General features: G+C 39.4%; 1 protein-coding gene across 9 annotated transcripts in view; it reads right to left on the bottom strand.

Annotated features, from left to right (window-relative positions):
* The window catches only part of LOC120455557 (neuropilin and tolloid-like protein 2), an 87858-nt gene extending 76699 nt beyond the window's left edge, over positions 1 to 11159 (bottom strand). For 4 of the 9 annotated variants that reach the window (XM_039641908.2, XM_039641911.1, XM_039641910.1 and 1 more), the window contains exon 1: positions 9519 to 9664. The gene's annotated coding sequence lies outside the window, so the exon portion shown is untranslated. Of the gene's footprint in view, positions 1 to 2123; positions 2536 to 9518; positions 9667 to 10286; positions 10405 to 10510 lie in introns of those variants that run through there. The other 5 variants (XR_005616755.1, XM_039641904.1, XM_039641905.1 and 2 more) reach the window with 4 other exon arrangements.
* Positions 11160 to 27394: the final 16235 nt, after the last annotated feature.

The raw sequence follows: 27394 nt of genomic DNA, 5'->3' as shown, positions 1-27394 counted from the left end.
CTAAATCATTAAAAGAAAAGAAAAAGAAAGGAACACATGGTAAAATAAAGTATACAAATTATATCCCCTTGAAATATTATGATTTACGATTTTGTTAGGAGTAACCACTTTAGTTTAGAGCTTAAAATGCAAAAATAATCCTTTTCCATATTTTATCAGATGGTCAACATGCCATTAATTACCATCGGAGTTTCGTAAAAAAAAAGAAAACCCTTGTGAAAAAAAAAGTTTATGGTACCACAACAATTTTGTTTGCCTCGCCCAAATTTATGAGGGCAACATGCTGAAAAAAGTTAAGAAAACCAAAATGGGAGCAGCCGAAACTGAACGAAATGAACTGAATGGAAAACGGAAAATGGAAAATGAGAAGCTGAACTAAGCAATCGACGAGGGCGCGGAAAGTGCGTGTATGCGATAGCCTTGAGCCACATATGTGGGAATGGGATGTAGAAGCTCTTCTAGAGCAGACGAGATGGACATAATGCAAAAGTTTGTCGGCCACCAATAGAGAGAGATGGCTGCACGGCGCACGAAAGAGACGGGGCTATTGGATGTCTAGTGAATTCAATGAGATGGCGACAGAATAGAGAAAACACAGGGAAATCACGTTAAAGGGTAATTAACCCCACACAGATACCCTTTAAACAAATTAATTTATTCAATATATTCCATGCTATAAATTATTCATTTTGTTCATTTTTCGATATCCCAAATAATTGTTATCATTTGTGTGGCATAACATCTTTGTTAAGCTTTATAGCTTAGTTCATCAATTCCTAACCCAAGCACTGTATAGCTGCGAGGGTATTTAAAGAAAAGCCGAGGAAAAACCTTCGTCAAAGTTGCCGCCATCGAGATTGTTGTAGTTGTAGCTGGGAAAATCTTTTTCAATAACAGCAGCAGCAACGACAACAACACAAAACACCCATTACGCATATGTAATAATTTTCATTTTCATTTTTTCCGAATTTTCCCCTGTTTTTTTTGTTGTTTTGTGTTCCTTTCTCTTCGTGTGATCACAGCTGTGCCGGACAAGGAAAAGCGGGAACAACGGAAGGAAAAATTTGAGATTGAGAGGGTGAGAGAAGGGGATAGCCTGATGGCAGACGTTTAATTTTTGCTCTTGTTTTTGTTGCTGTCTTTTATTAATGAATTTCTCTCATTTCATTTATCCCCAATTCTCTATAGCCTCTGTCCGCTTCTTGTCGTCGGTTTTTAATACAATTTTCCCTCTTCTTCCACTCGTTCCGCTCATGTTTTTTTACTATTTGGGCTATGTCTAAAAATATGTCCGCCAATTCGCTAAGTGGCCCCAAACTTATCTATACGGGATACACAGAAAATACGGCCGAAGTTTCCAAACGAATGCGACAGAATAGTTTAAATTAAACATTCATTCGAAATGACCCAACACATTGCCTATATGTGAATAATAAATAACAAAAAAATATTCTGTAAAATCAAAAGCCTATTAATGTTTCAAAATGTTCAATCGCAAATATATGCTATACCAAACTCTTAAGCACACTAACAATAAATAATATAAGTAAATATTTTCCGAGAAGCACAAACCCTACAAACTGGAGAAAACAAAGATTTAATAAGCACTTGCTATGAAATTACAAGAGATTATTTTTAATTGCTTCAGAATCCGCATAATGGGACACCTTATGTTCAAAGGAATTTATGAAACACCCATCCACTTTTTGCCTTTTCTATTCCAAATCGGCTTTTGGCTAAAACAGAGAAAACTTTTACAACTACAGGCTAAAAGAGACTAATATCACCCTTGGTTCATCGAAGGTTATGCAAATTTTATTCAGCTATCGCAGCCGTAATGCCTTGATTTGATTAATTTCGCAAACATATTCATTGCCTATAATGCTTTGTACTCGTTTTTTTTTTTATGCATTGTATTTTTAATACAAATTGCTATCCTTTGCAACTTAATATTGTCACTAGCGCACTAATTAATTGGTCAATATCGGCAAATAGATTTGTTATTTTATGAAAACACGGAAATACAATTTGTTTACATTGCAAAGCTGCTATCTAATATACATATATGTGTATTCCTGCATATGCTTAATTTAAATATATATATATATTGGTGTATATATTACTATTTGTGTGTTGTCTCCTTTGGCTGCGTTGCAAAATGTTGTTTTTATTTGTTTTTGTTGCCGTTGCGCTTTGCGAATTTCTCAATTTTTGGCGCGCATTTTTCAAGCCGGCAAGCTTTCCACACACACACTTGCACACTTTTTGCCACACTTGCACTGTCACACAAAAAATCAAACAAAAAAATGGGTATTTCTTTTGAGCAAAACCAAAATCCTAGGATTTCAAAATCGTATCTCTGCGGTTATTCCTAATAGCCGCAAATCGCGATGTTTTTGGTAGTGAAAATTCGTTGGTAACGAATGTGCTGCCACCGGGAAAAGCGAACCGCGCCGCGTGTCCGTACACGTGGCCAACTCGACGTAGACTGGGCGTATACGTAATGCCGGAATTTGTGGCTCTGCTGCATCGAGTCTGCCGCTCGACTGTTGCCGCTGCCACGGCGGATGCTGCCACTGCCACTGCCACTGCTGCTGCTGCTGCTGCTGTCGCCACTGTCCCGCCAGTGCTGCCCACTCAGCTGGCTTTCCCGACAACTCTGGCTAGTTTTTCCGCTAGTTCTCTGCTGCTAAGCGCAACCATCTTATTCTTTTCAATCAGTCGAAGAGGATCGTATTTGTATGGTTAATTTATTATATATCCACCAAAAATTCACTACTATTTTTTTCTCTTTTAAAATTCATTTGCCAAGAGAATTCAAATTTAAATTGGTAATAATAAAATTGTACAAAATGTATGCCTATCTATCATCTTTCATCATAAATCTTTTAATTCATCATCTCATTTTGAATCATCTGATTATCACATAAAAATCCAATAATTTTTCTCAATTTTCTATGTTCTAAAATTGTTTACCTAAAAACTGAATTTGGAAATTTTAAGCTTCATATTTTTCCGCTCTGTTTGCTAATACAAAATTTGTGAAGGTAAAGCCAGTTAAAGGATACACTTTTCTTTCAAAATCTTCTTGTACATCAGGAACCACAGAATAAACTCGTTTTAAAAAATTATTCTCAGAGATCTCAAAGTCTGAAGTCGTAGAATCTTTTAAATTATTTATTTTTTGTATCCTCCCAATATTGTAATACTATTTGTTTAATCTAATCAACAATTTTCCCCTTTACATTCATGTTTTCTTGCTTCTCAGCAAGAATACAGATTATTAAATAATTTTTTAATTGATAATTGTGAAACGTTTCCGACGAATGTTCGATATCTAGTTGCATTTACTGACATCAACATATGTACATATATTATTGGCCTACTTCCAAGCACATTTTAATATCTACATTTTGATGGGTCTAAAATATTGCGATTTATTTTACAGAAACTCATTTTATAGTTTTTACTAAAACGCCAGACTTTGATGAAAATATAAGGGTAGTACGAGGTAATTAATAAAATAATTATTTTCAGCTTTTTTCCCCCCAAACATTTGGCATCACTGGCGATGCTCCACAGGCACTCGATGTCGAGTGAGTGGGAATACGAGGCGATTGCCGAGGGCAGCCGAAGTGCGTTCGTGTGTGGCCTGAGTTTCACTCGGAACGGAATTTCCCTTTGCTTTGCTCGAGTGCGAGTGCGAGTGAGACGGGTGAGTGGGACTTTGAGTGAGTTGTAGGGGTTTACTCATTTCCGCTGGCACTTCCGTTCCGTCGTCGTCCTGGGCCAAGGAAGTTGTAGCCACGCTGACAAGGACAACAAAGACTGTCTTCATTTTTTGTTCGGCTTCTTCGCAAAAATATTTTATTTTATTTGCTCTGGTTATATTTTGCTTTCTTAACATTTTTGTTGTTATTCTCTCTTTTATTTTTCTGTTCTGATTTTTTTTTATTTTTTTTTTTTTGTTTTTTTGGTTAAATGTCAAATGACATTCCTGGATCACAGACTGTGCAAACTGTTGTGAATGTGGTTTTCTTGAAGCCTCAAGCGTTATGATGTTTCTTTTGCGATTCGTTTGCATACATTCAAAACAAGATGTGTGGCAAAAAAGCGACTTTTGCGGTCTCTCAAAAACTACATTCAATTCATTAATACATTTTTCAATAACTTGAGATACCGCAAAATACACAAAGTTTCTCTCCAGACAGTTTTAATTGCCTTTATATTAGTTTTCGAAGCGTTGCCCTGACAGAGCAGCGCTTTAAACACCTTAAATACAAGTAAACACCGCTCATTTAATACGCTTACAAATTGAATTGAATACAAAATCGATGGCATTGCCAAAATAATAATAACCCTAACTATGGCAAACCATCAGCTGTGGACTTGAAATCGATGTAATCACATTAATAGCCAATTAACCCCATGCAAAGAGTACCTTTTGAGTCTGGCAGCTTGAAATTCCAGCGTAAAAAAGTGTTGCCTGCGAAGCAAAGGGACAAAAAGCAGTGCCATGGCTGCGTTTTTGCATCAGGATCTAGGGGCTAAGGAGCAAGGAGAAAGGAGAAAGCAGGACCTAGGACAACTGAGACCAAAAGCCGCATTGTGCCAGGCCACAGTATATGGGTAGGTTGGATGGAAGGGGTGGAAGGGGTGGTATGGGGCAGGATGAGCAGAGCAGGATGAGCAGGATTAAGGGGACGCGGGGTCGAGACGTTCCTTTGCTTCAATTTGCTGTTCTATTTTGCTATTTTGCCGCTTCCACAGGCCACAGGGCAGCAACAACAACAACGGCGAAAGGCGGTCAAAGGTTGCCAGAGTTACAACCAAATGAGTAAGATGCGAACAAGAAGAGGCGAACAAGAGTAGTACCCACCCACACACACACCCACACAAATACACACACACACACACATACACATACACACAGAGAGAACGAGAAGTACAACAATGCCGGCAGCAGCTGCCTGTTGCCTCAGTAAAGAATAATTTGGCCGAGTATTTGCCACCCACTCAGGCCGACTTCTGTGCGTTATTATTTGCCTTTCGAATGCAATGTGTGTAATGCCTTCGAGTGTGATTAGCAGCAAATGTACGAGTCATGACCGTAATAGCACGCATATCCCAGACATCCAGGCAACCCAAAAGGACATTGCAAACGAATGCTAAAGAATGTTAGTTTTGCCGCTTGGTACTGGCGCAAAATTTATTCGCAATCAACGCTAGTAAGTGTCAATCGAGCAATGCAATTATTAATCAGCCGTAATATCTCCAAGGATCTAAGTACACTGCCAGTTGCAAATGCAAAAGCCAATGCAACTACAAACTCGAAAGACATTAATTACATAATCAACGAGTTGGGGGCCATCGTTATGCCAGCTCAATCCAATGATGAATTCAAGTGTACGAGTATACGAGTACATCTCGGTCCAGTGCAATTGGTCGTAATTGTGGGTGTGTCTGCAAACATATCCATGGCGATGATTTGCCCAGATTCCAAGAATGTATTTATGGATGGCTAACTATGTGAGGCTACTATGGTTTGCATATTCTTCGTTTTAATATTTGCACTCAAATGTTTGTTCATTAAATTTCCCCACAAGCCAGAGATTTTGCTAAATTTATGGCACTGTTTTTCCCTTTTAAATGAATTATGCACATTATGCGCTTAACAAATCGAAAGATCAATTAGTTCATTGTCCATGTATACGATTATCTTGAATGTGAATGGAGCTACGGGTAATAAATGTGACAAAATAGTCACACTAACTTCAGATAAACGCATTATTGTGGCTTTACAAACAAATTAATTATTGTGCATTCAATTATGCAAAGAAAGCTTAATAATTCCGAATTTAACTGATTCCCATGCTGAATGCATTTTTCTATGGATTTGTAATCCAATTGTTGACATTGTAGATGTCACTTAGTGTATCAATGTCACAATCTCAAGCTCAATCGCTGTTACGAAGTTTTCTTTAAGCACTTAAGTACTTAAGTCCAAAGTCCACAAACCGATTGAATCACGGGCTTCAATCGCAGCTAGACAAACAAATAAGCAAACAAACAAACAAACAAACGAAAATTTGCAACGATTTGGTCTGCGAAAGTTTTTCTTCCACAAAAGGGAAATTGTCTTGGGGCTATGAGCGAGAAAGTTTCCAATTGCATGGAGCCAACCAAATTCAGAATGTATAATTAAAATTATATTTTTGATAATTGGTAAACTCGACTCAGTCTATCTATGCAAAAGTTTGTCGAAATGAAAAAGGGAAAAACGAAAAACGAAAAACGAAAGCCGCAAATTCCGAAAAGGACAATTCTGCCTACACACAAATACATTAAAAACACACACTTACACACTCACACTTACACACACCTTAGCACTTTCAGGACAATGACTGCTTTACTGAGAGCTTGTGCGCTGGATGCAATGGGCACCTGTCGATGGCGATTCAGGAATTCGGGATACAAGCACACTGGGAAAAAATGCGCATCAAAAAAGGTAAGCTCTTGTAAATTTTAAAAATTGTAAATACTTAACAGAGTTAAGCTAATGCTCCTTATTTGTAATACTAAGCTAATAATAATGTAAGCTTTTAAGTAATTAACTAATTAATTCTAGGCCTCTTTTCCACTTCAAAGGTTCTGGATATATTTTAAATATTGCCTGTTTCAAGTACTTAGCATATTCAACTTTTTTAACTATATTTTCGCGCAGTGCACTGAACGGCTGGTGAACCGCGCAGCCACATGGCCAGCGGCCTATTAAAGAAACAATGCCAGCGCTCGTCCTGAATTTCCCATTTCTCACTTGACTTGCCGCCGCGCAGCCCGCCACGCCCCTAATGCGACCCCGACCCCGCCCCCTTCCCCGTGCCCGCCCACTGCCGACCATTTACCGCCGGCTGGCTGGCATATTGCAAATGAACTCGACAACTATTAAACACCTGAAAACGCTGTTGCTGTTGCACGGCAGCAATGGTAAAAAAAATATACAAAATGTCCAACAGCCAAACGAATTGCAGCTACAATAACAGCAGCAACAGCAGCGATAACACAGCCATCAGAGGCACTGGAAAAAAAAACAACAGCAGCATCCGCAGCAGCAAAAAGCCACTAGATTAATGAAAATAAACCAGCAAATCAAACAAGTTGATGGTGCAGCAATGCAACAACAGTGTCAGTTTTAAAATTCAAGCTAAATCAGGCTTTAAGTTTTGTGTGCAAAGCGAGAAGCATTCGATTAAAGCAATCAAAAATATACACCAAATATATATTTAAATAGAAGAAATGCAGCAAATTTGTTGAATGTGGAAAATCGTAGAAGTCAGACGTACGTTTAATCTTGTGGCAGCAGCAGCAGCTGCAAGATCAGCAATCTCGCTCTAAACAAAAGGAGCCAGAGCAGCAACAGTTGCAACATTGGTGCCACAAGCAACATCACATGCTACAGCAGCAAAAGCCGCAACTGCAAGTGCGAGTGTAACTGCAACTGAAATCGCAAGTGCAAGTGCAACAGCAGCAACCATAACAAAGTTAATGGCAGCACAAGCAAAGGCAATAACAACTTGAAACGGCAGCAACAACTGGCAACAACAGCCACATTTTGGGGCAGCAAAAATTGCAGAAAATTGAAAAATTCATAACGACCAAGAGCTGTGAATAAAAAAAAAAAAAAAGGGACGTAACCATTTAAGCCAGTGACCAAAACCAAACCAAAACCAGAACCCAAAAGCAACAGACAACAGAAAACAAGCAACAGACAAGAGACAACAGAAAACAAGCAACAGAGAGCGGAGAACACTGGACAACACGGTGTTTGGAACCGCGCGGCAGCAACAGCAGGTGGCATAAAACATGTCTGCCAAAAGTGTGCTCAGCGGCAAGGACTTGCCATGTGTCCTTGTGCCATGTGTCCTGCATTCGGTGGGTTAAGGGGTTTCGGTGTGGGCGGCAGGCGGGTTAAACGGCTGGCGAGCAGCGACAAAAGCGAAATGAAGCGACTTACAAAGGGCTTACACACCACGCGGCCAACATGAGCAGGTAAGCCAAAATCGTAACAAAAAGTAACCGGAAATGCAAACAAAACAAAAAAACACAAATATATATACAATATTATATAGAGCAGATGGAAAATTGTAAACAATAAAGAGAAAGAGAAAGAGAGTGGCGGCGAGAAAGAAAAGTTGTTTTACAGGGGATTTGGCGAAACGAAAAGCAGGATTAGCAATGCGAATAGCATAAAAATGGTAATTTTTCATGCACATTTCAAATTTATGAACACAACTGCAACATCTGCTTAAATCGTTTTTGTTATGTATTTCGCTTTTGAGCAACTTTATCATTATGTCATGGCAATTTTGCATCCGCTTATGTGGCGTTAACATGATCAACAAATCACCAAAAAAAAAAAACCAAAGTCACAGACACTCTCGATTTCCCTAATAATATTTTCGAAAGCGTTTCAGAGCGGAAACTGCGTACTAAAACCTCTTTTTTTTTAACTACGAACTTAAAACTATTCCGACCGGCAATAAATCTAATTGCCAAATGACAGCAAAATTTCGCAAAAGCCAAGGGAAAATATCAACTGAAATGAAATAAATAAACTGAACAAATCTCACCTGTGGTTTCGTGTGTTTGCGTCTCCTGCAGATGCTACACAAAATGCTACCAACTACCAACATTTTCTTCACCACCTAAAGTGTTGTTTTTCAAAAGGAAGAATACCCAAAACCGGGCACATAATACAACATATTCTAAACAAGAAATGTGCCAGAATGTGCCTACAAACCATTGAGTTTCCTTTATGTAGCTTTAATTAATAATTCATAATAGTATTTCACTATTTCATGTATATAATGATGAATGAATTAATTCACTATTTCATGTATCTAATGATGAATGAATGCAAAAGGAAAATGAAGACAATTCGAAATTATTACTACTTCATATCGTAAAGTATACGGTAGCTGATTTATACTTCTCGTTTAGGTTTGAGCTGGGCATCGGGCAGTGTATGCCCGCGACGGGGCAGTATTACAGGGTATTGGGAAATCAAACCGAAAGTAACTGAGGAGGAAACGTGTAGCGGACAATCCAAGCAACCGCATCGGTCGACAACGACAACGACAACGACAACGAACCTGCTCAGACATCAGACATCAGACTTCAGACGCAGTGTCAACAATGTCTGACGAATTGTCGCAAAACCGCAAAATGCGGTGCTCGTTGTTGTCGCTGGTAATGTGAACGAGCAGCAAGGACGAACAGGATGTGCAAAGGCAAGTGCCCAAAAAGGGATGAGAAACACTCATTTATGTCTCGTAAACACCTGGGTGTCTGGTACACACTCGAGTGTCTGTGTTCACATAATTACTCAAAATGGAAAAATAGGTTATGCCCAAAATCTGTAGATAGTCTTCTTTTTTTTTCATTATTTTTACACAAATTTAAATAGCACTAAATAGACATTTGTTTTTTATATATTATATTATTTGCTTTGTACTCACCCCTTTTCTCAATCTCTTTCCACGTCACAGCTGACAGCTGGTTGTAGCTCCTGGAAAATAGCTGGCTCGGGCACTTTCTCCAGTAGGTCGAAATCCCATTATTGGTATCCTCTGCTGCCACTTAAAATCACTGCACTACTCACTCACATTTAGTATTTTTTTTTTGATAAACATCGAAAAAGTGGTTTGCTTACGTAGAACTTTTGAGAAGCGCAGAGGAGGGCACTAATATTTTGCTATTATTTAGTATTATTTGGTATTAAGTATTTAGTATTATTTAGTATTTAGTATTATTTAGTATTTAGAACAGTATTTTTTAGTATTTAGTACCTAGTATTTTTTAGTATTTAGTACCTAGTATTATTTAGTATTTAGTACCTACTATTTATTATTATTCATTATTTCCTTTTAACGAAACGTAATACTTTCAGCTATCTTACTTATAGTATATTGCCGCAAATAGAGTGTCAATAAACACCCTGAGACACTTAGAGTGCCGGTGGCTTGCTGCAGTTCTCTGGTTTGCACAACGGAACTTGCCACAGGATTGTGTGCGGACAATTTGCGGGCGAAAATTTGTACGCTTTTTTTCGGCGATATTTTATTGTTATCATTTCTATGTACGCATCGCCGGCCAGCGACAATAAAGCATGCATTTTCCGACGCCGGATATGCTGCGCTGAGAAATTTGTCAACGAGCTGAAGGCCAGCGAGCACTTGACCACTTGACCACTTGACCAGTTGAACACTTGACAATACTCCACTCACCAGTGTTGGCCACTGATCGTGCTGCTCCATTTCCAAGCTGCTTCAATTCTTCTGTAGCTCTTCGTCTTTCGTTGCGCGATCTCAGTGTGCAGAAATTGTAGCATACTTTTTGGGGCAGCTGAGTAAAATAAACATTTTTGTTCAACAATGCATTGAGTGCATAAAAATGTGACTATGCATGTGCAAAAACAAGAAACAAAACAATAATAAGCATTAGTACTTACCGCTTTCGTCACTTGCAGGCAATCTTCTTCCAATATCCGTTGAAAAACACACGAAGATGACCCTTTGCAGGTGCGGTTTGCTGCCAATTGAGCGTTAATTGCTGGCCACTCACTTCCGCCCGCCCCCGGGTTTTTTCCCCTGCTTGATTCACTTTATGCCCATTTTGTGTGAACTTTGCACCGCATAAACTGGTCAGGGGAATGGTAAAGGAAAAGAAGGAATTGGACGAACAAGCGAACAACCGAGCAAATGCAATTGTCATTCAATCATTCACTTCCTACCCCGATAGGCATTGCGGTTTGATTGTTTGTTTCGCTCTCACTCACTCACTCACTCACTTGGTGATGGGCGACGGTTTTTCACCAGTTTTTCAACACCACGCCCCCCGGCGCTTTTCCGCCCACAGGCTTTTCATGCTTTTGCGGCTACTCAAGCGGATTTTTGCAAGCGTTGAAAATGTATGCAGAAATATTTTAATTGAATTGTCACCGCGATTTTATTGTTGCCGCCGCGCGTTGCCATTTGATGTGTTTTTTGTCGTCCTTCCTGCTGCACTCAAAAACAAATTTAAAAAAAAGAAATAGAAACAGTCTACGCTTATAAATTTGAAATGTGTTTCGTAATTTTGAAAGTTATTTAACAATGCTTACTTATTTCACAATAATTTCAGTATCGGTCAAGTTAGAAGCAAGTTTTCATTACACATTCCAGCACATATGAATGTTATCATGATGAATTCTATTTTGTTTTGCCCAGTGTAATCGTCATTTGTTGTTGCCACACCGACACAGCCATGTTGTTAACCACTTTGTGTGAGTACTTTGCTCATTTCGCTCATTTCATTATTTTGTAAGCTTTTAAATTTAATTTAATTTTTAAACACCTTTTGTGTGTTGTATTTGATGTTTAACGTTGTCATTGCCGGCGACACTCGTTTTGCTGTCACGAGGGTTGATGAAATATTCACCAGTTCACCAGTTCGGCAGTTCAGCAGATTGCGTACCCATTCCGCATAAAAGTCACACTGTCACACAGCCAATGAGCCAAAGAGCCAAAGAGCGCCACATTGGCCCAGAGCCAATGCCAATAATGACAGGCATGTTAATGACACCGACAATTGGCCAATTATGGCGGAATGGGAATGCGGCCAGGGTCGAAACCAGAAATTCAAACCACGCAAAATGCCCCGCACTCTTCGCACTCCCCGCACTCCACGGCCCAACTCGCAATCTGAAAACCGAAAGTGGCGCCTGAGCCTCTGAGGAATGTTTTGCGGCATCCCGAATGCTCCCGAAATTGGTTAAACTGCTGCCCATGATTTGCACTTTTTTCGTCTACATTTTTCAATTCAATTTTTTTTTCTCTCTTTTGTGTGTGGGGCATGCAACACAGAAAGTATGGGAAAAACCTATGGCATCATTCGCCCAGAATCGCACAATGCCCAGAAAATCTCGATGAGCTGAGGAAAAGCAGAAGAAAAGTGGCGGCAAAGCTGAAACCGAAACAATTTCCTCAGATGCAAATGAATATTTCGGTACAGAAACACCTGCTAAACGCACGTACACGTGTGCAGTAATTTGTGCACTGAGCGAAAGTGCTGTGCAATTGATTGACTTTCAATATATCTTTCTCTTGTTTTTTTCTTAGTTTTTTTTTTGGTAATTACTTTGAATGGTTTCAACTTGTTTATGAGAAATCTAATAATATTATGATATTCCACGCAATCTGAACTTATTTTTTTGCAGTGCATATTTTTGTGGCTGTGTGAGCACATGTCCCTATAGCCCTTTTTGCAAATTTCGATTACCAGACGGATATGGCGGCATTGCCATGATAAGTAAACTTTGCTCCGCTTTTGCTTTACTTTCCCTCACTTTCCTCTGCTGCTTTCTCCTGCGCCCCCTTTTCACTTTGGCCCCGCCCCCTTTTGGAACTTGAGCACTGCAGAATTGCCAGCCGCTCAGCGCTTTTCAATTACCCGGAATTGCCGAAAAAAATGAGAAGTAAAAAGGTTTATGAATGCGCCCAGCTTATCCGATGTTATCCCAGGGTATGTGATAGGGCATTACATTAAGCACCTACTACGCTAAACATAAATCAATTTTACATACTTACGAGTATATCCCATATATTACATGCAGCTAGCTACTAAGCATTTGATATCACAAAATAATATGCAAAATATATTAGTTTAAACAATTTCGCTTGTAATTGAAAGCTTTGAGTATTATATTACTCAAATATTATATGTTAGGATGTCCAAAAAGTCGGTCAATGGCAAACTCTCTGGTTTCTACGGGTAGTTAAACAGTAGGATAAACACTCGAACTGGCAAAGGAACTTTCAGCATTTGCATATAATTGCAGTGAATTATTTTTGCTGGCGCAATATTTCTAGAAACTCCACCATCCATCCACCCCATGTCCTTGCACATCCTGAATCCGAATCCGAATTTGAATCCTGCTGTGCTGTTTTCTTTTTTTCGCCCAGCGTGGTGTGCCATCAAATCTTTGTGCTAATCTGCAGGCAGCCAGGTGGCAGGCTAAATAAACAAACAAACAATTAAAGCCCAAATGCAAAATGCGGCAACAAAGGGAGCAGCTAAATGGCAGTGCGGTGGCTGCACTGAGAGAAAATCCTATGCTCTTTCTGGCAATGTAAGTATGTAAGTGTTATACAGATAATCCATTCTAATTTCATTCTAACTGCATAACATAGCTGATTGAGGAAAGTTTTGTTATGTTGGAAATGTAATCCCTGAAGTACTCAACTGCATTGGAAATGTTTGCTATTTTTTTTTCGGTGCTGACAAAAAAGGCAGATTTACAACGGTGGCAAAGTGGGTGGCAAAATGGGTGGCAAAAAGGGGGGGGGACAGACTCGAGCGCTGTCATCGTTTTGCAAGGCAACCACAATGCGCCGCCTTAAGATGTTAAGCCTTGTTTTTGCTTCACTTCAATTTCACTTGGATGAGTTTGCGGTTGACGTGCAAATAAAAATAACATTCACAATAACAATAATCTCTCCCGCTCGCACATGTGTAATTACGACGGCGTGAAAAGCGGCGGGAAAAGCGGCGGGAAAACTCAGTCATGCCTTTTGGCTAACAATGTTTGGCGTGCTAAGTCGGCGAGCTGCTTGCGAAGCCTTGCGGATTATCCCTATTGCTTAGCACTTTCACTTTCACTCACACTCACACTCGCACTCACACTGCGCCACTTTCACCCGCTCACTTTCTCCGCTGTGTAATTAAATTTCGGCGCTGAAAAGGACACGAAAAGTTCGCTTTCATTGCGATTAAATGGCAATTGTTTTGTGCATGCTTATGCAAAGATAACAATTAAGTGCGGAAAATCCTCGTTTGTTCATTTCATAATCGCTGATGAAAACTGTGGGGGGGGGTGGGGTGGAAAACTGTGTCTTTTTGTGGCACCCCGTTGCCTGAAAATGGATATACCCACTTTTGTTTTTGATTGTGTAGAAGGGCTAAGAACTAAGCACAATTTTTCAAATGTAATTATTTCTTTTGTCCTCATGCAATTGTGTTGGAGTATTAGGTATTTGAATTAGAAATTTGAATTTGCAATGTAATTCCAAATTAATTCTTCTGCTTAAATGTTATGTGACTCTCCAACTTTCGCAGCTGCAAGCATATTACTTTACATTTAGTTTTTTAAATGACAGATTTGATGTGACATATAATAGTAAGTAGTTGGCTTTACATTTGACTGAAAGTCCCCAAAAAAAGCATTTGTGCCCGAAATGAATTACGCATTCGTGGTTTTGCATGTGCGCAATGGCACAATTTTCAGGTGATTATCCTTTGGTACATGTGCAGTATTGCTGGCATAAAGTTGCCAAATTGTTCACTTATTAATATTGACTGCGTTGTGCTTGAACAATAATTTAAAATTGTTTGCTCTTTCCGCCAGACTCCGCCGGCAAGTCAGGAAAACTCACACCCCCTTTCCCCTCTCCTTTCCCTTCCGTTCCCCGCAATTCAGTGACTCATTTCCACCTCAATTCCTCATAAAGCGACACGCAGACAAACATTTGCAATACACTTTTATATGTATATGTATATGTATATGTACATGTGCATATATGTTCGACAAAAACTGTTAACTCCGAGCGGAACTGATGTGCGGGTGTGTGCGTGCGTGCGTGTGTGTGTGTGTGTTGCGTTTGAGTTGTGTGCGTGCAATTTTAAATATTGAATCTTTGATTCAATATAATCAGACTTGTAATGGCCTTCACGCTCCGATTCGCAGTCAATGGCATAGTAACACAAATACAAACAAACCAAGGACATGTACGTCTGCACTGAGAGAAACTGGAGCTCATTGTTTGTTTGTTTAGTACAACATTAGATTTTGACGAGTTTTCTTATAAATTGTATATATATTGGCTTAGAAACTAGCTCACGCACCAAACTGATGACACAATAACTATGATATGATTGGCTAGCTGTTGGCCCACTAGTTTTCTCCCAGTGTGCGTGTGCGTGTGTGAGAATGCGCCTAGCAGTGCGTGCGTGCGTGTGTAAGTGTGCGTGTGTAAGTGTGCGTGTGTATGTGTGCGTTAAGTATGTGCAAACAGCTGTCGCGTGTCACCGGCTGCCGTTCGCTGAAACGGAAACGGAAACGGAAATTACGTGCACGATGGCAGCAGCAACAAACTGGAACGTGTGCAGCGCCATGAACGCGACAGAGAGAGATAGAGAGAGAGAGAGAGAGAGAGGGAGAGGGAGAGAGAGACAGCAATCGGTCGGCATCATCGGCTATTAAATGGCAGCGCCAATTCATCGATGTTTCGTCGATGCTACCCCCTCCAGCTTCCTAGGCCAACATGCGAAGCAGTCACCTCCAATCTGCAGCGCCTCCGGTGCCCAACTCCTCACACCTTTCCGCCCACTCAGGCTTTAATTAAATCGCAAAAGACGCGCCATCGTCATCAACTTAATGAACATCATCATTTATCGATGTGCCCAGTTGTAGATATACACACTTATCTACCTACATTCGTTCATACCCTGTAGTTAATCGTTGTTTTAATCACCAGCACTCTGTTATTTCATTTCACTGAATTTTGTGAGTTGCGCTGCAGAAATGATTGGTAATGGTTTTAAGTAACTATACAAATCAGTGTTTTCAACAAATTTCAATTTCTATTAGAAATATGCGCACTTCTTTACTATAAACTTGAAGCAAAAACAAAACTTCCTATATCAAAAATAATTATAATAATTCCAAGTAAAACCTGATTAATTGGCTCAAGTGCAACATTTTTCACGTTTAATTACATCCGCTGAGCGCAACTATTTTCTGAGCGGCAAAAGGGAACTGAAGTTCTTCGGTTGCTTAAAATAATTAAAATTCCATTTAAACCTGAGCAGATTATCTCCTTCAGAGAAGAAACACCTACGCAGGGCAAGGGAACAGAGAACAATGGGGTAAATATTGTTATTTTGCATTATTCAGGTAAACTCAGGTAATTTACGAGCGCTCGCTTCCGGCAGGATCTCCCAAAAAGGACTTGCAGAAAGGACTCGCCGTCCGTGGATGGGCCTTAACTGAAACAGAAACTGAAACTGAAACGGTTAATGTAAATGACACAGGCCAACGGGAGTTTGCTCGCCGTTTGAGCAGTTGAACAAAAGCGAGCGGGCCGACGGGTCGTATGAGTAATTTGAAGATAGCAAGCAATTAATTTCAGCCCAACCTGAACTGAACTGAACTGAACTGAACCGAGCTGAACTGAGCTGAGTTGAGCCGAAGTGATCTGAGTCCCGCTCCACACTCCACGGCCATTTAATAGTCCCATAAAACACGCAATGCCTGCATAAAGCAGCCGGGCTCAAGTAGTCGACTGGGAAGTACCCATTACTGTGTGTTATCTTGTGCACCAGCATCATAGCATCACAGCAATAAATCTTTATAACTATTGCGTTTTGTATACCAGTTGCTTAGCATTTAATTTTTCTCTTTAATGCCAACTGCTAGTTTGTGGTTTTATATTTATTATATACAAATATATATGCATTGCATATTTAAATTCATGGCCAGAGGTAACTAAGAAACCCTTTAACTGGCAGTTTATATTTCGATTTAAATAACAACTACAGGATACTATCAGTTGTTTTCAATCACTCCGAGCCATTCAATTCGAGAGCTGCAGGAAAGCGCGTTAATGCGGAAAAACAATCGAGGGAAAATAAGGGAAAATAGGGGGAAATTCAGGCAGCGGAGTAAAAGCAGAGGAATGGCAAACAAACTACACCCACTGCTGGGCATTAAATTCAAGGCTCTGCCACGCCCATCGATAGTCCATTAATTTATGTATAAATTGTATTTCAGTTTTTTCTTCTTTTTTTGTTGTGTTTAATTCTCCACTTCGCACAATGGTCAACAATGGAAATTTATGCGCAGCGTGTAAATTCGATTGGAAAAACTACCGACATTTGACCAATGAATTTTGCTCACATATTCACATATTCATTTCCACATTAAATCAGACAATCAGCGAAATAAGCTTAATAATGCATGTTCGAGTGAAAGAGCACTTGGTGCAAAAGTGAATTAAACAAATTGAATTGAAATAAATGAATTGCAGCCAGCCAAAAAGGTTTTTCTCGTGCACCATAACGCTTTGAATTTCAACTCAGATTAGAGCCCACTGTCGCCTAAGTTCATCGAGTTCATGGATTTTATGGATTGTCTTTGCACACAAACGACACCAAATAAATTGGTGGCAGCATAAGCTGCTAATAGTGTTAACAGCATCAATAAATGTTTTATCCCCATTTCGATTTTGTCTTTCCTTTCCTTTCCTTTCCTTTTTATTTATTTATTTTTTTTTTTTTGACTTCTCAATGAGTCGATGCAGGCCACTTCAATGTCTAGTAATTTATGTTTAACTTTGTGGCTCGTTTTTGGTTAGACATTTCCAGGTCCGTACTTCTGTCATCGTTCGTTGACCAGTTCCGTTTGGTTTGGTTTGCTCTTGCTCTTGGCCGAAACTAATTAACCGACTTGAAAAAGTAATTAAGTCATTTGTCTGCAACCCCAGACGATTGTCCATCCCTCGCCCGCTTTTCCCGCTTTTCACTTGAGCTAATTGTGGTCCTAAAATAGGAAAATTACCCAAAGTCACTCGCAAACTTCTACCTGAAAAGCTGGCACAAAGCAGCCATCTAAAGTAATGCAAGAGTATTCTTAGATGAGCTACAAAACTTGGAATTTGCTGTATTTAATGAATATAATAGTATGTATTTTAGTTCGATTATTTCCCAAGCAGCCTGATTATCGAAAGAGACACTTTGCAGGAATTGATAAGATTGTGATGTTAGTGTGCCAACTCGAATCATTTTGCAGTAAGTGGGAAAGCATAAATTCAAAGTGGAAACTCATTAATTAAATTGCGATCAATCTAATCAGCATGGATACGATGCGAAAATTTCCTGGAAAATGTTCACTCTTCACATCAATGTCACCGTCGTCTTCTTGTTGTCCTGTCACGTTTGTCAGGCACTTTTCCTCAACAACAATGAGAAATACTCAAATTTTCGGGCACGAAAAAGTTTAAACTCGAAGACGAAACTTTTCTGGGGCTCGACGTTCAGTTGAGTTGTAAGTGTAAGTGTAAGTGTAGGTAAAAGTAAAAGTGTTAAGTTCGTGCGCTTTTCCTTTTTCCACACTAATTGATCTCAACGGGCGGATTAGGAGAGCAAACTAAATTGATAGGCTTAAAACTGAAACTTTTATGTATGTATGTATGTGTACTGTGTACACTGTGCACCGAAATGATGCACAAACAAACAAACACACTAACACCATTGCACAGCACACACATCCTGTTTGGAAAGCTGCAAGTTTCTGGTGTGGAAAATGAGTCGACTCCATTCTTGTGTCTTGTGTCTTGTGCCAGTCTTAGGAAAAGTGTAGTAGATGGCTGCATTTGGGAATTTCCAACACCCAAATAGGCCAAGCATTAAGTGGCTTTGCCTGCTGATGGTCAACTTTTGCCACCGGTAGTAACAGGTTGAAGTTGCACTAGTTGCCAGTTGGGAGCTGCGTTATTTGATTTTGCATTTTTGTGCTCTGCAAAACTTGGCTAAAATTGGGGCTTTATGCTTGCGCTTATAAGTAGGCTATGGTTTTTGGGGGTTTCACTATTAAGCTGACTGCCTTGGCAATGATACTCTTCAGTTTTCAGGCTAGAAATCAGCACAGAGATTTTAAAACTTCTTATGTGACATTCATTGGTTTTCATACTTTTTGTATGATCCTTACTAGAGGCCTGTAAGGTAATTCCTACGATAAAAACTCTTTTACTTCCTTGGCCCACCTGTCAGGGATTTTTATGAGAGAGCTCCATCAAAATTGGGCCTGCTGATGCTGCTGATGATGATGCTGATGCTGATGAGGGTTGGACTAACTCAATCTCAGTTTGAATTTAAGCGCCGGCAATTATTAGCGCTGTCAAGCGAACCCTTTGGCCCTTTTCATGCATCTTTCATACGCTTAGCGTGTTAATTATCCAGAAATTCGGTCTATTAAAGTTTCAGCAGCCGCAGAAGATACCAGTGCCTACCTACCGCCCACCTACCGACCCCTCTTCACCTCGAAACGTAATTAATGGAAGCGCACTTAAATCATTTTCGTGTGCGTGGGCCTCCAAATTTCCCAACAGCTCCCCTCAAAAAAAAAAAAAATGTATATATATACATATATATATATGTATGTATAGAAAAGCAGAGGAAAATCAAGGGAAAAAATACAATTAGTTAACGAGCGAGAGAGAGAGAGCTGAGGAATACCCAAAAATCTGGGAGCGCTAAAACGTTTCAATTTTTCATAAATATTCAAAAAGGTAACCAAAAGCGGGCTGCTTTTTGGGTGGTGGATAACAACAGCTGCCCCTGTTTTTCTGCATTGCTGTGTATTTCTTTTTTGTTAATTTTTTCCACTTCTTTTTTTGTTGTTTTTTAATATTTTTTTTTTTGGTTTTTTTCCTTTTTTTTTTGGTGGGTTTACAAGGAGCCGGATTCGCCATTCAACGGTCAGCTCGGAATTTCGGCTTCGTTATCGCCTTTGTGTTTTTTGTAGGTGTTGTTGTCGCCCCCGCCGGTAACCTCCTCAGCCTTCCTTTAGTAACCCCACCCACCTGCCCCCTCGCAGGACCCTCTTCACGCCGCTGGAGTGGACAACAAATAAGATACAGGAGCTGCCTGCTTTACGGCGAACTCTCAATGCTCTTAAAATTAAGTGATAATTAGATATACAAAAATACTCAATAAATGATAAATGTCTCATAAATATTATGTATAGTATAGTAGTAAACAATATTACACATACTTTGTATGTCACAAGTTGTCTTTCTCACAAAATGTGCCATAAGAAAGGGTATCTGTATAAACAACAGCAGCAGCAGCAACAGCAGCCCATGCTCGCACAAAAAAAAAATATAAAGAAAACTTTTTCGATTTAAGCAATTTTTATGCTCGCCGTGCTTACTGGGTAGCACTGCGCGGTATTACGGATACATTGGACAGCACGGACTTGACTGCAATTGTGGAAAGTGAAAAGTTAACGCTGCGTAGAAGAAAAGCTATGATTTTACAAATGCTTGTTATATTTTAAATCGCGCATATTTGACAGCGAGGTACTCGGCTATTCGACTACTTGCAGCGAACTCTCGTCCTTTTTTTGGCTATGTATCTCTCTCCATGTGCTTATGTATGTGTGCTGCATGCATATAGAATGGTCTTTTTCTGGAGCAGAGTGCTAGGCTAAGGCGGCCAAAGAGCGTCCGAAAATTAATGCAAATTTATATCGTGGAAAACTTTTCAATTTGTTTTCACTTTTTCCCCACCAACACCAACACCAACACCACGACATCTGTGTCATTTGTTGCTGGGATGCTGCAACACAGCCACATCCTCCAATGGTTTATCGCAGTCTGGTAAGTATTTTGTATTTAACATGCACAATTTGGCCATTTTTGTGCCATAATTAACGTGCCGCCAATGCATAGAGATCCAAGGCTCCAAGGACGTCGGTCAGCGAAGGGAATCCAGGAGCAGCAGGATAAGCAGAACGAAGGTGTCTGCCAAGTCGGGCATTTGGACATTACGGCCACCTTGAATTACTCCGCCTGGATTTGCACTGCAAGAAATGGCAAGCAAGTTGATATCGTATCAGCACTAGCTATTTACCCTTTTACCTTCATTACTTAGTGCATCACTTACAAGTGTATAAAAGCTACTTAAAGATAGCAAAACTAGAGTATGAATTATGTGCAAGCAAAATGTATCAGTACAATTTCCCTCAGTGTACTTTATATCGCCATCAGCCAGCGCCGCAAAATGAAAAGAAGGAGAACCCAACGTTAAGTTGGCCAGGAGATTGGCATGGAAAAAGGACCTCGGAGACGGAGAATGGGACGAAGATGTAGACAGGCCGCCAAATGCCGCAATCAAGTTATTATTAAGTTTTCTATTTATCCAACATAATTCATAATTTGTTTACAAAGCGTATAATAATATTAACGTCTTGTCACCGCTCCTCCTGCGCCTCAACTCCGAGTTGCTGGCCATAAACTGCTCCCACTTCCTACTTGCCACTTGCCACTTGCCACTTTCCACTTGCCACTGGCCACTAAGTCCGCTGTCAGCGCGGCAAGATAATCAGCTCCGAACTCGACGTGGACTTTCCTCATTTTATCTCCGGCTGCCCGGTGACTTCTTTTCATTTTAGTGAAAATATTTTCCTCTTTTTTTCTCTTTTTTCCTTTTTTTTTTTGGTTTGCCAGCGTGGAAATCACATTACGGCTCACATAAAAAAAATAGAAAGGAGGCTGGAAGTTACTTGCTCGCGATTAGAGATGGTTATTATAATTGGGAAAAAGTTGTGCTCTATTATGATGATTTATATATTATATATATATATATATGATATTTTTTTGCATAGTTTTATTTTAATATTTTAACCATCAAAAGTAGATGAATGTTTATGGATATTTGCCATTTATGTTCCATAACACCATAATTGGCTACCAAAACTAACATGCACTAACCATTTATTTTGAGACACAAAAACGGAAAGATTTCAGAGATCAGCAGTCGGCTTATTTTTTATTATAATTTCAGGAGCAGGAGGTCCTGGTCTCCGCTCTAAGCAAGGACAAAGGACCTACACATTCCAGGCCCGCATAATCGCATTAGGAAAAGTGAACTGGCGACTAGGGGCATTCGGTGGATGTATGTAGATCTGAGTATCTGTGTGTCTGAGTATCTATGTATCTGAGTCTATTTTATCTGAGTATCTAAGTATCTAAGTATCTGTGTATCTATGTATCTATGTATCTAAGTATCTGTGTATCTGAGTATCTGTGTTTCTGAGTATCTGTGTATCTGAGTATCTGCGTATCTATGTATATATGTATCTGAGTATCTGTGTATACTTTTTATTGGCCCACTTCCGGTGAAAGTTTGCTTGCCACAGCCACGACCGTACTCAACTTAGGTTCTTCACATTCTCTACTACTTTTTTGGTGGATTTTTTTTGAGTTTTTTGCCAGCTGAATTTTTAACGCTTTTGTATTTAAGTTCTATTTTGTCTAGGCCTGACACTTTTCGTGGCCCCGAAAGGAAGTGCACACGGTTGAGTGGCTGAGGCTGCAGACGTGCCGAAAATCGCTTTAAATCGAAATAAATAAAAAATAATTCACTGGGTGCCCGGAAAATGCGCATCAGAAGGGGGGAAAGGGGGAGGAGGGAAAACACCTCCCCCCAGCAGCTTATGCAAACGAGAATTAACTTAATTGAGTAGCGCGAACAGCAGAAAGCAGGAGAGAATGAGGCACTGGGAGCTCCAAGGTTGCCTCACATTGACTACCAGACACTGGACGCATTTATTTAAAATATTGCTCATTTAAAATGTTTTACAACTATTTTTAAACGAAATTTGTTATTTATTACATTTCTTTGGTTATTCATTTTGCTGCAAATAAACTTGCATTTATACTCTATCTTGTACCTTAAGTTATAGAATTTATAACTCACCTTAAAAGTGTTTTAACTGCATAGCTTTATTTTTGACATTCGAAATGCAACTCATTAATGAGGAAAGCGCGTCTTGAATGCTTTCGCTATTTTCGATAGTGTCATTCAGCCATAATCAGCAGCCCAAGGAGGAGCAGCTGCCAGGAGCAGAGGATTGTGGAGGAGACTCGGAATCAGAATCAGAATCACAAACAGAATCAGGAGTCGCCTTGAAGGAAGAGGATTCAGCGAGGAGCTGGCGGATGTCCTTGGGAGGGGTGCAAGTGGCAGATGGGAATGGGGAAATGGGGAAACAGGAATGGGACTGAGACTGAGAAGCCAAGGTTACTGTCTCCCCCGCGTAATTGCGCATAAAAATGAAGCGATTTATATGCGCGTATTTTTAATGTTTCATAATTGGGTAAGCCCATCAGCTGAGGCAGCTGAGGCAGCTGAAGGAGCTGAGGGAGCTGAAGGATCCCAAGGAGCAGGATCTGCCCCAGATGTATGCGTGTGTATGCATGTGTGTGTGTGTGCCGCCTTATCTGCGCTGTAAAGTGATATGTTAATGTTTGTCATACGCACACACGCACGAAACATCGACTCTTCCTTCAGCTGAAAACTTAAATAGCAATGTTACTAACCTACAAATTGAAGGTTAAAGATAATATCCTGTGTCCTGCTAAATAAAACTAGGGATTTAATAGTGCAACAAAAAGCAGGAAATTAATTGTGCGCAAGAGGCGAGCAATTAAAACTTCATCGATGGCCACGATGATATGCCGCTTTGCAATTACAATCGCTCACAGAGACTCACAGCGACTCAAAGCGGATAAATTCACTTTGTAATGGCAAAAAGCGAGCGATAGCATCGCAACTGAAAGTGTCAAACAGTTGGCTATTTATTGGCCGATAAGGTGAAATTGCAATTGCACAAATGAATGAGTGCCAAAAACTTTCTGCACCAATGGCGATGGCGATGGCGATGGCGATGGCGATTATGATAATCCCGCGCTGATGGTTTCCATAAATAAGCCGTAATTCATTTCACAAATTTGACAACATAATGCCCGGCGTTATTTGTATTCATTTTCTTGCAAGTCCATTTCCCCGCGTTTTTGCGTTTTTGCGCTTTTGGGTGGGGGGTGTTCATTAAAATTGAAAAATGCCACTTTAATGAATTTATTTGCGACACTTAACACAAGCGCAAGTAAACAGAAACGGACACACAAACAGAGAAAAATGATGTTCATTAACATTAAAATTGCGCTTCTTCCACTACAGTGGCCATTGTAATAATGGTCGCCCCGACTCCAGATGCTCAGTCACCCATTGGCATACACTCGAAACAATCGCCATCGAATTTGATCTTAAGTTTCATCATAACTTTCCTAAAAATGCTCACATGGCAAAAAGGAAAACAGTTTTGTAAAGCGGCTTGCAATCCATTTTACTTTTTTGCCGACTTGGCAAAAATTATTTTTCGTTCGTTTTTTGCTCTTTTTGTAAGGGGTTACATCATCAAAAATTGCAAAAAATATGACAAAAAATTGGTTCTCAATTTTTGAACACAGTTCGATTGGAAATTTAATTACGAACTCAACGAGGTATGGCATTCCATATTTGGACCACTATTTCGAGTGCTGTGATCAAAATACTGATAATTATTAACGCAAAAAAACAGAAAATCGATTTTTGCCAAAATTTCAATATTTACGATTGGCATTTTCGGTATAACTTAGCTGAAAATGGTCAGAAATCGAAAAGAATTACAGTTTTGTACTCCTAATTACCAATACTAACCAACCAAATCACTTTTTGATCGACTCTGTTAAAATAATTTTTGGCCATTTTTTCGCATTTTTTGTAAGGGGTACCATCATCAAAATTTGCAAAAAATTGGAACGACATAGAATTTTTTTTTGAAAACACAGTTCGATTGGAAATTTAATTACGAACTCAACGAGGTATGGCATTCCATATTTGGACCACTATTTCTAATGTTGTGATAAAAATACTGATAATTATTTACGCAAAAAAACAGAAAAACGATTTTCGCCAAAAATTCAATATTTACGATTGGCATTTTCGGTATAACTTGGCTGAAAATGGTCAGAAATCGAAAAGAATTACAGTTTTGTACTCCTAATTACCAATACTAACCAACCAAATCACTTTTTGATCGACTCTGTTAAAATAATTTTTGGCCATTTTTTCGCATTTTTTGTAAGGGGTACCATCATCAAAATTTGCAAAAAATTGGAACGACATAGAATTTTTTTTTGAAAACACAGTTCGATTGGAAATTTAATTACGAACTCAACGAGGTATGGCATTCCATATTTGGACCACTATTTCTAATGTTGTGATAAAAATACTGATAATTATTTACGCAAAAAAACAGAAAAACGATTTTCGCCAAAAATTCAATATTTACGATTGGCATTTTCGGTATAACTTGGCTAAAAATGGTCAGAAAGCGAAAAGAATTACAGTTTTGTACTCCTAATTACCAATACTAACCAACCAAATCACTTTTGGACCGACTCTGTTAAAATAATTTTTGGCCATTTTTTCGCATTTTTTGTAAGGGGTACCATCATCAAAATTTGCAAAAAATTGGAACGACATAGAAATTTTTTTTGAAAACACAGTTCGATTGGAAATTTAATTACGAACTTAACGAGGTATGGCATTCTATATTTGGACCACTATTTCGAATGCTGTGATAAAAATACTGATAATTTATTACGCAAAAAAACAGAAAATCGATTTTTGCCAAAATTTCAATATTTACGATTGGTATTTTCTGTATAACTTGGCTAAAAATGGTCAGAAATCGAAAAGAATTACAGTTTTGTACTCCTAATTACCAATACTAACCAACCAAATCACTTTTTGATCGACTCTGTTAAAATAATTTTTGGCCATTTTTTCGCATTTTTTGTAAGGGGTACCATCATCAAAATTTGCAAAAAATTGGAACGACATAGAATTTTTTTTTGAAAACACAGTTCGATTGGAAATTTAATTACGAACTCAACGAGGTATGGCATTCCATATTTGGACCACTATTTCGAGTGCTGTGATCAAAATACTGATAATTATTAACGCAAAAAAACAGAAAATCGATTTTTGCCAAAATTTCAATATTTACGATTGGCATTTTCGGTATAACTTAGCTGAAAATGGTCAGAAATCGAAAAGAATTACAGTTTTGTACTCCTAATTACCAATACTAACCAACCAAATCACTTTTTGATCGACTCTGTTAAAATAATTTTTGGCCATTTTTTCGCATTTTTTGTAAGGGGTAACATCATCAAAATTTGCAAAAAATTTGAAAGACGTAGAATTTTTTTTTGAAAACACAGTTTTATTGGAAATTTAATTACGAACTCAACGAGGAATCACATTCCATATTTGAAGCAATTATTTGCGTTTCCCAGCCAATAATCGTGTAATTTGCAGTCAAAAACTGAAGTTCAAGGATTGAATGATGATTTTTTCGAGTGTCCTGGGAGCGAGGCTCTCAGTCCACCAGCCAGTTGGCAGTTGGGAGAGTTGGTGGGTTTGCGGACTCGTCTTGGGGCTGGCAATTGTCATTACTGTTTGGAAATTGCTGTATTGCCAAAGCTGTTGGCCTGCAATTGATGAGTCAATATGTCAATATGTCAACGAGTGACAGGTCACGATGCATCGCACCCCGCCATTAACTCGGCCTTATAACTCTGTTTAAACTCTCCACCCGAAGACTGAAACACTTTCGCATTAATTTTCAAACAGTTAACATTCAGACATTTATATCCGGGGGCAATTGCTTGTGAGGTAATTTAATTAATGCGAATCTCAATCGGCCAATTCACTGCTGATTACGAACACATTTATGATTGATTTATTTGGCTCGGGCTATTTGGAAGCGATTTGGAAGCGATTTGACAAGTAAGCAGAGCTTTTAATCTTTCACTGACATTCTATTAAGTTGAACTAGTAACCATTCAGTTAAGCACGAACATGGAAATTTACACATTACTCATATATCAGATGTATATATATATTTTCTAAATATATCCACCCACTTCCCTCGGCCAGCCACTCAAATCAACTCAAGAGGCGGTAAGTTGTCCCCGAAGCTGTTGGCCCAAAGTCGGCTGGCCGTAATCGAAACTGTAAACTCGTTGGCACTCGCATGTGTTTATTGGATGGATGTGCAGGGTGGTGGCAAAGGGAAGGGGCGGAGGCGGTGGCGGTGGCGAGGGCGGGGCTGATGGGTCAAGAGGTCAGGCTGCTGGCAATTACATTTGACTTGTTGTTCCTGCTGCCCGTTGCACTGAAACCATTCGGGGTATTGAGCATTTCAAGGAATATACAGTAAAATCTAGTTATTTGAAGTAAATTAAACAATTATTCATTAATTTAACAAATGCAAACTAAAACAATGAAATTAAATCACAAGCTTTATAAAAATGTGGATGCATTTAAGGAAATGGCAATTATTTTCAGTGCACTCCAATCGCTGTCGAGAAGCGTCAGAGATCGGGATTCCTGTTGTCCAAAGGGTAAAAGGTAAAGGGTGAAGGGGTTAAGGGTAGCGAGGTAAAGGCTAATTCAATTGCTTAGGCGCTCAATGAACAGAACCAACAATGCGCCCGGCAAATTGCTTAATGCTCCAAGTCACGTGTTCGCCCGCTCACCATATTGCCACCGCTTTGTGCGGTTAATTTGCCACATCGACGTCCGCCACAAGCGACGCCCCCCTCACCTCCACCACCACATCCACCTCCACCGAAAATCCCCGTGGCTTTTGGCCACATTTGCTCCATCGCGTCCACCAGCCAGC

Source organism: Drosophila santomea, chromosome X, assembly GCF_016746245.2.
Source record: "Drosophila santomea strain STO CAGO 1482 chromosome X, Prin_Dsan_1.1, whole genome shotgun sequence".
Classification (NCBI taxonomy): domain Eukaryota; kingdom Metazoa; phylum Arthropoda; class Insecta; order Diptera; family Drosophilidae; genus Drosophila; species Drosophila santomea.
Note: the sequence above shows the minus strand (reverse complement) of the source record. Positions and strands in the feature narration are given on the sequence as shown.